The sequence below is a fragment of the Chiloscyllium plagiosum genome, unplaced genomic scaffold, assembly GCF_037043375.1.
Source record: "Chiloscyllium plagiosum isolate Xiang-an unplaced genomic scaffold, Cpla_swu_hap1 HiC_scaffold_2, whole genome shotgun sequence".
NCBI lineage: Eukaryota > Metazoa > Chordata > Chondrichthyes > Orectolobiformes > Hemiscylliidae > Chiloscyllium > Chiloscyllium plagiosum.
The window spans coordinates 44,956,067-44,970,481 of record NW_028270140.1 but is presented as its reverse complement, the minus strand read 5'-3'; the positions used below and the strand labels follow the sequence as shown (position 1 = coordinate 44,970,481).

The window sequence follows — 14,415 nt, the reverse complement described above, 5'->3', positions numbered from 1 at the left end:
AGGGTGTGGTGGGAGAGAAGGGTGTGGTGGGGGGGAAAGAGTGTTGGGGGAAGAAGAGTGTTGGGGGAAGAAGAGTGTTGGGGGAAGAAGAGTGTGGGGGAAGAAGAGTGTGGGGGAAGAAGAGTGTGGGGGAAGAAGAGTGTGGGGGAAGAAGAGTGTGGGGGAAGAAGAATGTGGTGGGCGGTAAAGAGTGTGGTGGGGGGAAAGTGGGGAGGGGAGAAGAGTGTGGGGGGAGAAGAGTGTGGGCGGGGAGAAGAGTGTGGGTGGGGGAGAAGAGTGTGGGTGTGGGAGAAGAGTGTGGGTGTGGGAGAAGAGTGTGGGTGGGAGAGAAGAGTGTGGGTAGGAGGGAAGAATGTGGGGGAGGGAAGAATGTGGGGGAGGGAAGAATGTGGGGGAGGGAAGAATGTGGGGGGAGAAGAATGTGGGGGGGAGAAGAATGTGGGGGGGAGAAGAGTGTGGGGGGGAGAAGAGTGTGGGGGGGAGAAGAGTGTGGGGGGGTGAGAAGGGTGTGGTGGGAGAGAAGGGTGTGATGGGAGAGAAGGGTGTGATGGGAGAGAAGGGTGTGGTGGGAGAGAAGGGTGTGGTGGGGGGAGAAGGGTGTGGTGGGGGGAGAAGGGTGTGGTGGGGGGAGAAGGGTGTGGTGGGGGGGAAGGGTGTGGTGGGGGGGGAAGGGTGTGGTGGGAGGGAAGGGTGTGGTGGGAGGGAAGGGTGTGGTGGGGGGGAAAGGGTGTGGTGGGGGGGAAAGGATGTGGTGGGGGGAAGAAGAGTGTGGGGGGAAGAAGAGTGTGGGGGGAAGAAGAGTGTGGGGGAAGAAGAGTGTGGGGGGAAGAAGAGTGTGGGGGGAAGAAGAGTGTGGGGGGAAGAAGAGTGTGGGGGGAAGAAGAGTGTGGGGGGAAGAGGTGTGGGGGGGGAAGAAGTGTGGGGGGGGAAGAAGTGTGGGGGGGGAGAAGTGTGGGGGGGAGAAGTGTGGGGGGGGAGAAGTGTGGGGGGGGAGAAGTGTGGGGGGGGAGAAGAGTGCGGGGGGGGGAGAAGAGTGCGGGGGGGGAGAAGAGTGCGGGGGGGGGAGAAGAGTGCGGGGGGGAGAAGAGTGCGGGGGGAGAGAAAAGATTGTGGGGGGGAAAGAGGGTGGGGGGGGAAAGAGGGTGGGGGGGGAAAGAGGGTGGGGGGGAAAGAGGGTGGGGGGGGAAGAGGGTGGGGGGGAGGGAAGAGGGTGGGGGGAGGAAAGAGGGTGGGGGGGGAAAGAAGGTGGGGGGGAAAGAGGGTGGGTGGGGAAGAGGGTGGGGGGGGGAAAGAGGGTGGGGGGGAAAGAGGGTGGGGGGCAAGTGTGAGGGTGGGGGGGCAAGTGTGAGGGTGGGGGGGTGGGAAGTGTGAGGGTGGGAAGTGTGGGGGGGGAAGTGTGGGGGTGGGGGGGGAAGTGTGGGGGTGGGGGGGGAAGTGTGGGGGTGGGGGGGGAAGTGTGGGGGTGGGGGGGGGAAGTGTGGAGGTGGGGGGGAAGTGTGGGGTTGGGGGGAAGTGTGGGTGGGGGGAAGTGTGGGGGTGGGGGGGGAAGTGTGGGGGTGGGGGGGGAAGTGTGGGGGTGGTGGGAAAGAGTGTGGGGGTGGGGTGAGAAGAGTGTGGGGGTGGGGAGAGGGAAGAGTGTGGGGGTGGGGGGGGAAGAGTGTGGGGGTGGGGGGGAAGAGTGTGGGGGTGGGGGGGAGAGTGTGGGGGGAGAGTGTGGGGGTGGGGGGGGGAGAAGAGTGTGGGGGTGGGGGGGAAGAGTGTGGGGGTGGGGGAGGAAGAGTGTGGGGGTGGGGAGGGGAAGAGTGTGGGGGTGGGGGGGGAAGAGTGTGGGGGTGGGGGGGAAAGAGTGTGGGGGGCGTGGAAGAGTGTGGGGGAAGAAGAGTGTGGGGGAAGAAGAGTGTGGGGGAAGAAGTGAAGTGTGGGGGAAGAAGAGTGTGGGGGAAGAAGAGTGTGGGGGAAGAAGAGTGTGGGGGAAGAAGAGTGTGGGGGGAAGAGTGTGGTGGGCGGGTAAGAGTGTGGTGGGGGGAAAGTGGGAGGGGAAGATGTGGGGGAGAAGAGTGTGGGGGGAGAAGAGTGTGGGGGGAGAAGAGTGTGGGGGGAGAAGAGTGTGGGGGGGGAGAAGAATGTGGGTGGGGAGAGAAGAGTGTGGGTGTGGGAGAAGAGTGTGGGGAGTGAGGAGAAGAATGTGGGGGAAGGAATGTGGGGGAGAGAATGTGGGGGGGAGAAGAATGTGGGGGGGAGAAGAGTGTGGGGGGGAGAAGAATGTGGGGGGGAGAAGAGTGTGTGGGGGGGGAGAAGAGTGTGGGGGGGGAGAGTGGGAGAAGAGTGTGGGGGGGGGGAGAAGAGTGTGGGGGGGGAGAAGAGTGGGAGAAGGGTGTGGAGGGGGAGAGAAGGGTGGTTGAAGGGTTTGTGGTGGCCCGTGAGAAGGGTGTGGTGGAGAGAAGGGTGTGGTGGGGGGAAGGGTGTGGGGGGGGAAGGGTGTGGTGGGGGGGAAGGGTGTGGTGGGGGGGGAAGGGTGTGGTGGGGGGGAAGGGTGTGGTGGGGGGGAAGGGTGTGGTGGGGGGGGGAAGGGTGTGGTGGGGGGGAAGGGTGTGGTGGGGGGGAGGGAAGGGTGTGGTGGGAGAGAGTGTGTGGTGGGGGGGGAAGGGTGTGGTGGGGGGGAAAGGGTGTGGTGGGGGGGAAGGGTGTGGTGGGGGGGGAAGGGTGTGGTGGGGGGGAAAGGGTGTGGTGGGGGGGAAAGGGTGTGGTGGGGGGAAAGGGTGTGTGGGGGGAGAAGAGTGTGGGGGGAAGAAGAGTGTGGGGGGAAGAAGAGTGTGGGGGGAAGAAGAGTGTGGGGGAAGAAGAGTGTGGGGTGGGAGAAGTGTGGGGGGGGGGAGAAGAGTGCGGGGGGGGAGAAGAGTGCGGGGGGGGGGAGAAGAGTGCGGGGGGGAGAAGAGTGCGGGGGGGGAGAAAGATTGGGGGGGGAGAAAAGATTGTGGGGGTGAGAAGAGTGTGGGGGGTGAGAAGAGTGTGGGGGGGAAAGAGGGTGGGGGGGAAAGAGGGTGGGGGGGGAAGAGGGTGGGGGGAAAGAGGGTGGGGAGGGAAAGAGGGTGGGGGGGAAGAGGGTGCGGGGGGGGGAAGAGGGTGCGGGGGGGGGGAAAAGGGTGCGGGGGGGGAAGAGCGGGGGGGAGGGTGCGGGGGGAAGAGGGTGCGGGGGGGGAAGAGGGTGCGGGGGGGAAAGAGGGTGGGGGGAAAGAGGGTGGGGGGGAAGAGGGTGGGGGGGGAAGAGGGGGGGGAAATGAGGTGGGGGGGAAAGAGGGTGGGGGGGAAAGAGGGTGGGGGGGAAAGAGGGTGGGGGGGAAAGAGGGTGGTGGGGGAGAAAGAGGGTGGTGGGGAGGAAGAGGGTGGTGGGTTGGGGAGGAAGAGGGTGGGGGGGAGGAAAGAGGGTGGTGGGGGGAGGAAAGAGGGTGGTGGGGGAGGAAAGAGGGTGGTGGGGGGAGGAAAGAGGGTGGTGGGGGGAGGAAAGAGGGTGGGGGGGGAAAGAGGGTGGGGGGGGAAAGAGGGTGGGGGGGGGAAAGAGGGTGGGGGGGGGAAAGAGGGTGGGGGGGGAAAGAGGGTGGGGGGGGGAAAGAGGGTGGGGGGGGAAAGAGGGTGGGGGGGGAAAGAGGGTGGGGGGGGAAAGAGGGTGGGGGGGAAAGAGGGTGGGGGGGGAAAGAGGGTGGGGGGGGAAAGAGGGTGGGGGGGGAAAGAGGGTGGGGGGGGGAAAGAGGGTGGGGGGGAAAGAGGGTGGGGGGGGAAAGAGGGTGGGGGGGAAGAGGGTGGGGGGGGAGAAAGAGGGTGGGGGGAGAAAGAGGTGGGAGTCGAAGAAGGTGGGGGAAAGAAGGTGGGGGCAAGAGGTGGGTGGGGGGTGGGGAGTGGGGGGGGGGGGAAGTGTGGGGGGGGGGGGGAAGTGTGGGGTGGCGGGGAAATTTGGTGAGGGAAGTGGGGGGGGAATTGTGGGGGTGGGGGGGAAGTGTGGGGGTGGGGGGGAAGTGTGGGGGTGGGGGGGGAAGTGTGGGGGTGGGGGGGGAAGTGTGTGGGGTGGGGGGAAGTGTGGGGGTGGGGAAGAGTGTGGGGGTGGGTGAGGGAAGAGTGTGGGGGTGGGGAGAGGGAAGAGTGTGGGGGTGGGGGGGAAGAGTGTGGGGGTGGGGGGGGAAGAGTGTGGGGTTGAGGTGTGGGGTTGGTGGAGTGTGGGGTTGGGGGGGGAGTGTGGGGGGGGGGGGAGTGTGGGGGTGGGGGGGGGAGAGTGTGGGGGTGGGGGGGGAAAGTGTGGGGGTGGGGGGAAGAGTGTGGGGGGTGGGGGGAAAGAGTGTGGGGGTGGGGGGGAAAGAGTGTGGGGGGGGAAAGAGTGTGGGGGGGGGAAGAGTGTGTGGGGGGGGGAAGAGTGTGTGGGGGGGGGGGAAGAGTGTGTGGGGGGGGGAAAGAGTGTGTGGGGGGGGGGGGGGGAAGTGTGTGGGGGGGGGGAAGAGTGTGGGGGGGGGGGGGGAAGAGAAAGGTTTGCTGAAAAGAGACCTGTGGACATGATAAACTTGGAGGAGAAAAGAGATTTGTAGAAGAAACAGAATTAAACTAAGGGGGAGATTAGAGGAGGGAATGGGGACAGAAAGGGAGCTTGTGTGTGGGTGTGGAGAGAATTTAGAGAGAGGGAAGTGAGTGAAAGAACAACAGTGAAAATGTTGCGGAGGGAGAGTATGGAGAATGCAGCTTTAACTCTCCTGCGTTAAAGCTTGCAGGCTGAATCGCCAGAACATGCGATTTTCTTTTGTAGATCGATTGTGTGCTGGTAAAACGCAGGGAAAGCTGGTAGCTGGTTCACTCTGAGCAGTAAAATGTTGCTCCTCCTTTATATCTGTGAAGTGTAGCTGTGTCCGGAACAAAGGGCTCACTGAGGCGGACTGTCCAGCTCAGTAACACTAAGGCCGCCTACAGCAACCTGCTGCTCACTGACGGTACGTGCAACCTCCAATAGCAACTCCCATTATTTGTTATTCCATCCCAGTACATTCACTGTCACCGCTTGAGCAAAGAACAATACTGTCAAACATGCAAACGAAACAGAAGTTACTCATCCATTGCTCCTGACATTTATTTATATATATAGAATGGATCAGGATGATTGTAAATGGTGTCTTATTATGTGGGAATCACTACGTTTTCAACTATCCACATTGAATCTTTTTGCTAATTAAGATGTACATGTAAATGTAATCAAAGAAGGTAGGTAATGTTAAGCTTCGGAGCCCACTTGGTGAACTGCTGGTACGTGCTAATTTTCACATGACTGATCAAAAACTGCTGAGACTGCAGATGGCCAATTAATGTTATCGAAGGGTTGACGAATATAGTTCGACTCTTTTGTTAGCAGAGCTTTGTTAGGCCTAGAAAGAAGGATGACTTTTACAACTTTCATCTTTTAAGCTGAACCCTTTTTTCATTATTTTTACTTGTTTGACAAATGCTTCATAAAGAATTACTTTTACTTGCCCATATTTACACGGGTTACCTCTCACAAAGTTTATATATTGTCTTCTAAATGCATATAGTAAAAATAAGCAATGTTGCCATCATGTTTTAATTATTTGTTCAGTGGAATATGGATGTTCAGTCACGAGGCTAGCATTTGTTGCCTGAAAGTGAGTTGCCTTCTGGAACTGCTGCAGTCCATGAGGTGTGGGTATACTCACAGTGCTATTTGAGAGAGAGATACAGGTTTCTGACCAAGAGACCATGAAAGAACAGTGAAATGGTTCCAAGTCAGGGCAATATGTGGCTTGGGGGAGTTTGCACTTAGTGGTATCTTCAATATCTGCTTGTCCTTCAAGGTGATAGAGGCCTGGAAAACCACTGAAGATGCCTCAGTGAGTTGCTTGTGCAGTGTATCTGTGGGTAGGATACGTAGCTGGTGTTTTGTATCGATGGAATGCCAATCCAGTGGGCTGCCTTGTCCAGGACGATGTTGAGCTTATTGAGTGTTGTTGGTGGTGATGAACCTATTCAGACTTGCAGAATGTGAAAAGTAAAAAAGAATGACATTAGTTTGGAATTCCCTCCCTAATTGTGTTGTGACTCTACCTATAGAACATGGACTACAGCAATTTAATTCTTGAAACTGCCGTTTCAAGACTACCTCAAGGGCAACTAGGGATTGACAATGAATGCTGGCCCAGCCAACGACACCCACATCCCATGAGTGAATAAAAATTCTTTTGGCAAAATTATTTTATGCTTCTTTCATATTCTTGGTTTTATTGTGCTGCTCAAGAATTTGCAGAGTTTCTGAGGTAGAGGAATCAGTAATTTTTATTTAAGATACATCTTACAGTAGTTTCATTTTGCCTTGAGATCAGCAAGAGAGAACAAGATAATGTAATATTGTATCACTTCCTGTGATGCTGTGTCATGTTGTACTAGCATATCAGACAGTCAGATCTAAGCTATTATACTGCAGCTTACAGTATTTCAGCTTATTCCCCTATATTACAGCATCTTTCAATCTTTATATACTCTGACTGACCTCTGCCATTCCCAGACAATCGCATTTTTATGGCTGCTTATTTCTTGCCTAGATGAGTCAGAACCTCCTCCACATTCTTTTCTGTATTTTTGGTGCAGAAAATATCATTCTTTGCAGTGCAGTCTCACCCTTTCCTCGGGCTGTTTAGCTGCTGCCATTCTACCAAGGCATTGTGCTTGACCCAAACTTTAAAATCTACACCCAAAAGTCTCAAGAGGCCCTTCAAAACTGCTCATCTTTATCCTTAACTCACGTGTATCAACCCTAAAATTCTTATTCCCTCTGAATTTCAGGGCAAGTTTTTGGGAGGGGAAGGGATGAGAATGGAGGCAGGCAGACAATGCTTGCCATTTGTCCAGCATTATTCAATCCCCCAACCATGCAAAAGACGCAAAGCCATTGTCAATGAGGGTGGATCAATTGCAGAATTGTTACCCATCCACAAACAGTGGTCGCTTAAAGTCAGTGATTAAGGATTGACTAGAATTTACTGACAGGCTTACAGGGCCCCTAACTAGTGTTGCAAACACAGCAACTGCCTTGGGATGGAATCCCAACAACTAGCCCTGGGGCCTTTTGCTTCAGCAAGCCTTTGAGGCTTCTCTATAACACACCCATAGTTACTGTGGAGGATTTCATCCCTACCTAGTGAACTCCATCCAGCTGTGACCATTCTGCTTTCAAATATTTTAAAAGTTCAGAGGGAACACCTCTCTTCTCTTTTTCAGATGGAGGATTTCCCCCCACCTTACTTATCTGCAATGGCAGGCTGCAGCTTCTTCCGGGTTGAAAAATCTCCTATTGGCTCCCCAGCTTGGACAGGGGGTGACTCCCTGCAGATGCCCCATTGTCCTATGATTAGTCGCTTGATTCCTGCAGACAATCCACATGTTTGCAATTGGGTTAATTCCAGCAAATTCAGATTGAGGCTCTTAACCCAATCTTAGGTGTTTCATATCTCAATTATATCTTGTAACAGCCTAAAGCAAATGACCAACCAACTCCTGTGGTCATTAATTGCCTAGTCCCAAGGTGCAAGATCAAGAATTTTAATCTAGCTTTGTGCTTCCCATACGTTCAAAATGTGGGGGACAAGAACTAAAATAGGCCATTTAGCCCCAGCAGCCAGTTGCTCTATTCGGCTGGATTAAGGCGAATCTGTACCTCTGTTTGCAACCCTTGATAAACAAAAATCAACAATCTAAGTTTTGAATTTTTCAATTGACATCAACTCAGGAGCTTTTTGGAGGAGAGAGTTCCAGATTTCTTTGTCCACTGTGTAAAGACCTGAATCCTGAACGAACTAGTTCAAATTTTAAACTGCCCCATCGAAAGAAATACTACCTCTCGATCTAACCAAGTTGCTGTGGTAGTCAGAAATGCCAAAATTAGATCACCTTTGCTCATTGATATTCAGGCTGAAGCTGCACATTCTTGCCCTCACAGTTTGCTGAGCTTCAATACTGTACAACATTATCTCACTGTCCTACTCTCTTTGGCCACATTGACTCCCAAATCCACAATACACAAATACAAGACCTTCTTCCGTTCTAGTGTTATGACCTTCTCGACTACTTCATTTTTTTCAATCTGTCCTTGCATTCCTTCATTTCTTCCCACTTTTGGATGTTTTGGCTCTAAACCTCCTGCACCAATGCAAACAGGAGACAAAGGTAAATAACATGGTTTGGAATCTTGTTAAAGTAGAGGCCTTACAGCGAGAGACCTGCACTGACTCATGGAATTAAGGCTTTCTCAAACTAATGTCAATTAGCCACTGGAGAGGCCATCAGCAGGGCTTCACCAATTAGAGGCTGGCATGGCCCACACTTCGCAGTGTCAATGCCAAATGGGCATTCAGGGTCACAGTGGTCCAAGGTGTAAGGACAGTTTTTTTTTGGAGGGGGCAATGGGAGAGGGTGACAGGGAATTTGGAAGCATGGACAGGGGGTGACTCCCTGCAGATGTCCCATTGTCCTATGATTAGTCGCTTGATTCCTGCAGACAATCCACATGTTTGCAATTGGGTTAATTCCAGCAAATTCAGATTGAGGCTCTTAACCCAATCTTAAATGTTTCATATCTCAATTATATCTTGTAACAGCCTAAAGCAAAAGTGACAAAATATTTGAAAAATTAATAGGACTAAAGGCAAACATGTCACCAGGACCTTATAGCTCAGATCCAAATTCTTTCCAGGAAGTAATAGCAAATCGTGGAAGCATTTGGTTGAAATATTCCAGAACTCACTAGGGTCCAGTGTGGGGGAGCAGAGGTTTTCCTGTGGATTGGAAATCTCTAAAGAGACACATCAGTTCAAGAAGAGAGGGAAAGGGAAAGTAGGAAAAATTTAGGACAGTTTGTCTAATACCCATCATTTGGAAAATGCTAGAGTCCATTATTAAATAGAATTAGCAGGACATTTAGGAGAGTTTAATGCAATCAAACAGACAATGATTTTGTAAAAATAAAATCATGTTAGACACATTTGCTCATGGTCTTTGAGGATATAATATTCAAAACTAATAAGATGGAACCTGTAGATGTAGCGCATTTAGATTTTCAGTAGGCATTTGATAGGGTGCCTTCCATTATTTGCTATCTGTACTAATGACATGGAAGAGGGGACAGACTGTCAAGTATATAGCTAGGGGAAAGTGAGGGCTGCAGATGCTGGAGATTAGAGTCGAGAGTGTGGTGCTTGAAAAGCGCAGCAGGTCAGGCAGCATCCGAGGAGCAGGAGATTCGACATTTCGGGCATAAGTCCTTCATCAGGAAGGATGAAAGGCTTATGACCAAAACGTCGATTCTCCTGCTTCTCTGATGCTGCCTGACCTGCTGTGCTTTTCTAGCACCACACTCTCGACTGTCATGTATGTAAATCTGCTGATGGTACAAAAATATGTGGGAGGGCGTGTTATAATGAGGATTTTAGGAATTTGCAGGGGGATTTAGATATTGAGTGAATGTGCAAAACTTGGCAGATGCAGTTTTAAGTGGGAAAGTGTGAATTTCATGCTCTTTGATAGCAAAAGGCAGACTATTATTTAAAAAAAGAGACTCCAAAATGTGCAACACAGAGTGAATTAGCTGTTCGTATACAAGAAAAAAAGCAGCATGCAGGTGCAGCTAATGATTAACCAGGCCATTGGTTTTTACTGCTGAAGGTTGGACTCTAAAAATGGGGAAATCTTAATCCAGCTGTACAGGATGTTGGTGTGGCTTCATCTGGAGTACTGTGCACAGTTTTGGTCCCCTTATTTAAGGAAGGATATACTGTCAGGCAGTTCAAAAGAGGTTTATTAGGCTGATTCCTGACATGGGAGGGTTGACTTTATCAAGAATGACTAAATAGATTAGATGTTTATTCATCAGAGTTCAGGAGAATGAGGGGTGATCTTATTGAAATGTACAAGATTCTGAAGGGACTTAACAGGGTAGATATTGAGAAGATGTTTCCAAGAAGATGTTGGCCTTGACCGAGGGGATATAGTTACAGAATAATGTCAGATACATTAGGGATATTTAAGGGACTCTTGGATAGGTACATGGAAGTGAGTACAATGAAGGGTATGTAGGTTAGTCTGATCTTAGAGTAGGATAGAAGGCCGGCACAACATCGAGGGCTGAAGGGCCTGTTTTGTGCTGCACTGTTCTGTGTTCTATGTAATAAAGGGACTCATTTAAAACTGAGACAAATAATTTAATCTCCAAAAGGCTAGTGAATGTCTGGAATTAGAGAATTATCGAGGCTACATCAGTGAAAGTATTTAAAGAGGAGGTTGTTATGGACCAGGCCAGACCCCCTCAAGAAAGTAGCCCAGATTTTAACTTTGCTAATTGTTTTAAGCAAGTGTAACATGCTTAAAACAATTGCAACCAGGAGGGATGCAATTGGTCAAATCATGTCATTTTAAACACAACAGAATTTATTTACAAGAGTACCAAATGGAACACAAACAAAAGAGAACAGGATACTGAATAACTTAACCTATCTGAAAACCCAACAGATCATCCCAACTTAATGAAGCTGTTCCAAATACTTGCAACAATCCTCATAAACACCCCTTGGCACAAAAGGTAAAATCAAACACAGGGTCTTACAGAAGAGAAGTGAGAGAGAGAGGAGGATCAGCCTGGACCTGCTTCTTTGGGTACAGCAGCTTTTTCAACACTACTGCTTAAAAACCAAGCCAAACAAGGGAAAAGCTGAGCTGGGAGAATTGGCTATTCCCCCCTCATTGTACGTATTTCTTTTCAAAAGCTTGAAAGACTGTTGCCTATAATCAAACTGGCCTTAAAACCGTTAACCTTAGACTTTTTGGAGTTGTGTTTTTTACAACCTCTCTGGAAAAAAAACCAAGAACAGCATTACCTTGTTAAAGGAGCAGCTTCATTACAAGGTAAATAGATTCCTGAACTATCGAGGAGTTGTGCTGAACTGGCATAAAAGAAGAGTTGAGGCCTAGGGCAGATCAGCCATGATCTTATTGACTGGCTGGGCAAGCCTGAGGAGCTGAATTGCCTACTTGTGCTTTTATTTCTTATGTTTGTAATTGGCTACTTAAGGGTCTCAACTGATGGTGGGATGGGGAGGCTGACCACAGACTAAAGGTTTAAAGAGGCAGCTTATCCCATCTTCTCATCGGTAATAAGGACAAGCAATACATCCTGGTCCAGTCAGTGATGCTTGCATTCCCATGAATTTTTTTTTAATATATATAAAGGGCCTTGCCACCCAAAATGTGCAGCCAGGAAGGTGACAGAACTTAAGTGCACCATCATGTCACCTCATTAAGTGGTGTTTCACCTTCAAATTGACTGTCTCTGGGAACAAAAGATTCCACCATGTTTTCTCTCACTTGGCTTTCTTGTCTTCCTGATACTGATTCTCTGCTTCGCCCCCGCTGTGTCTCTTGCTTTTGTCACCCTCCAAAATCTTAAACTCTGACATCTGGAATGTGAAATTCCTATATTTAAAAATAATCTTTTCATTACTTTATTAATGTCAACCTTCCTGCTCATTATAAATTCCTTTCACCATACACTTGAGACAATTATGCAACTGTACAGTGTGACCCCTGGGTGGCACTGTAATATCTCTTCCACACATATTGTGTAAGATCCTTTAGGAAACTATTTTCAGTGAGGTTTTTTATTCACCATTTTTTCTCAGTAACTAATAATTCTAATATCCAAATTAAGGGTCCAAGCAAACTGACAATTCAAAGCAATACACATATCACAGCACAATGATGTGAATTGATTGTCATTTAATTCCTTCATTGAAGTTTTGCTTGAAGATATGTCCCTTGTCAAAAACCTGGGCTTGAACTTGGACCTATTTGCTCTGGGGGTGAGTTACATTACAATTGTGCATTATGAACATGTACAGAACATTTTCTAATATCCATGAATCAGTTGTGCAAATGGAATACTTATCATTATCTCCTGACAGTTTCAGCTATTTTTAAAATCCAGTCCAGACGAAAAAACATTTTTATAGTGCCTTTCGCCAGTTCAGGACATCCTAGAATATGATCCAGCCAATGATGTAGGTTAAGGGACTGTGTTGTTTTTCAAGTTGTGCTAGGAGAGCGTTGACGTCCATTTCAGGGGACATGCAAGACCTTAACATAGCAAATAGCTTATCAGAAGGACAACACGTGATGGTGTAGCACTCCCTCGGCAGTGCCCTGTCAGCCAAGATTAGCAGCTTGTCGCTGGAGTGATGCTCAACCTCAGAACTTTCTGAATCATGGGCATCAGTGTTTGAAGGCAGTCTTTTGTTTTCAGAGAGGGCATTGGTGCTCTGGTAGCCCTTTATAGTGGTCACATAATGTTAGTTTAAAAGAAATTCCATATCAAGTGAGGGGGCACAGTTGGGTTTGAGGGTTGTAGAGATGTTTGCTCTTAATATTTCACATAGATGTTGATCTTGAAGGGAGGTACAACAGAAACATGTTTGCCATAATTACATTTTGTTGATTATAATTGTTGTATGCTCATAACTTTAGTTTTCAAGGAGTCAACAGTGTAAATCAGGATAAGGTTTTTCCGGAGCTGCGTTGGTCATATGTAGTTGCATTATATTCAATTATTCAGCATACAAGCTGAAAGCAATTAGCAGGTTAGAAATCCTGTATATGCCCTTTTCATAAATCTGATGCATTAATTCTTGACATATGACTAATAGATATATCTTGAGTAAATAGTTACAAACATATTGAGACAGACAAGATAAAACGTAACATTTTAAAACTTCAAATCTAATTCCAAGTATCAATTCTATGTCTGGGCGACATAATTCATCAGATATGAAAAAATACGCATGGAACATTATGAAACAGTGATATTGTTTGAAGGTCCCATTCAATTTTATAGAGTCGTAGAATCATTGAGATGTACAGAATGGAAACAGACACTTCAGTCCGACTCATCCATGCCGACCAGATATCCGAACCTAGACTTTGGCCCATATTCCTTGAAACACTTCCTATTCACATACCCATCCAGATGCCTTTTAAATGTTGTAATTGTACCAGCCTTTACTGTAGGTTCCATGCCAACTGAGGTGCTACAGACATTTGAGCCAGTTCAAAACTTCAGAAATTGTTTGTTGCTGTGATATTATGACATGGTTGAGGTCTGACATGTTAAGAAATATATTGTTTAAAAATTAATCATGTAATTGTCTCCAACTTTCTCTTGAGCTATTGAAATCCACATTGTCTTGATTTAAACTCCTTCATAGATAGCAGATAATGACCCTACACCAAATGCTGTCAGGGTCTGTTGGTTTAATAAAACATTGCACTAATTTGCAACTTTTCCTGAACCATATCCCGGTAAAGTTTTAGATTGTTTTTCTCCTCCTGCTCCGACTGCTCACAAAATAAAAGTATGTGAAAGAAAAGCTACATGCACATGTTATGCCTGTTTTCGATGCTGCATCAGAGTTGATTATCCTTGCTCACACTTGGTGCACTGAATGCCATCTTTAACATTTAATGACGGGATGAGTATTCTAATTCATTCAGAATCAACACTGTACTGAACTCAAATCCCCTTGTTGCTGACTGAATCAACCAAAAGGGGCACGACCTATACCACATGCTTGTATCTAAACCTTACTGAGAAGACTCTTCCCTTGTTTTCTCCCCACAAAGTTTCTGATCACAGCTATACCACTGGAACTAACTACAAATTATTTTCCTCGAGAGAAACAAAATTGGAAAGAGATTCATATTACTTGGTAGTTACTCCATAACAGAGAGGAGTTCGTAGGTGACAGGCAGAGAATAGATGATGGAGTGGTGCATCTGGAATATTACATGCACAATCATATACCTCCCAGAGTGAAGGTAATCCTTCATTAATAGCAAACGCTCAAGGTGGGCGGAAGATCTTTGCAATGTGTGGGAGTGGGGTGGCAGAGGTGAGTGTGCAGTTACAAGTACACTCAATGGAGAAACTCAAGGGAGTCCCTGTCAAACACCAATAAATTGCATGGATACTATGTTCAGCTTCTCCTCCCTTGAAGACAGCAATATTGCTCACTGACTCCTGGGTCTTATGTCAGCAAGCTTCCAGAAATGTCAGAAGCTGGAGCAAATTATGCATTGAAGAGCAGCTCCTGTAGTGGTGTGATGACTTTTCTGCACTTCCTTTGTGAGGGGTTTCAGGACTGAGAGGGCCTCAGCATTCTTGGGATCTCCTGCATAGATGCACCCTCCTCACGTGACCTGCTAGAGCTGATGAAATGCCTGAGTGAAGGAGAGGGAAGATTGAGTGACAGTACCCCCTTGGGGTCTCCTGGAATGAACCCTCCAGGGCAGCTTCATAGCACTTCCAATCGCTGTGGGTGTGCAATAGTCTGTTCC

The 14,415-nt window shown here is 48.9% G+C and overlaps 1 protein-coding gene across 2 annotated transcripts in view; it reads left to right on the top strand.

Annotated features, from left to right (window-relative positions):
- The first annotated feature begins 4,822 nt into the window (after positions 1-4,822).
- Positions 4,823-14,415, top strand: part of plgrkt (plasminogen receptor, C-terminal lysine transmembrane protein) — a 76,595-nt gene continuing 67,002 nt past the window's right edge. Inside the window, exon 1 of one of the 2 annotated variants that reach the window (XM_087996480.1) lies at positions 4,823-4,967. The gene's annotated coding sequence lies outside the window, so the exon portion shown is untranslated. Of the gene's footprint in view, positions 4,968-5,097; positions 5,236-14,415 lie in introns of those variants that run through there. The other variant, XM_043715295.2, reaches the window with a different exon arrangement.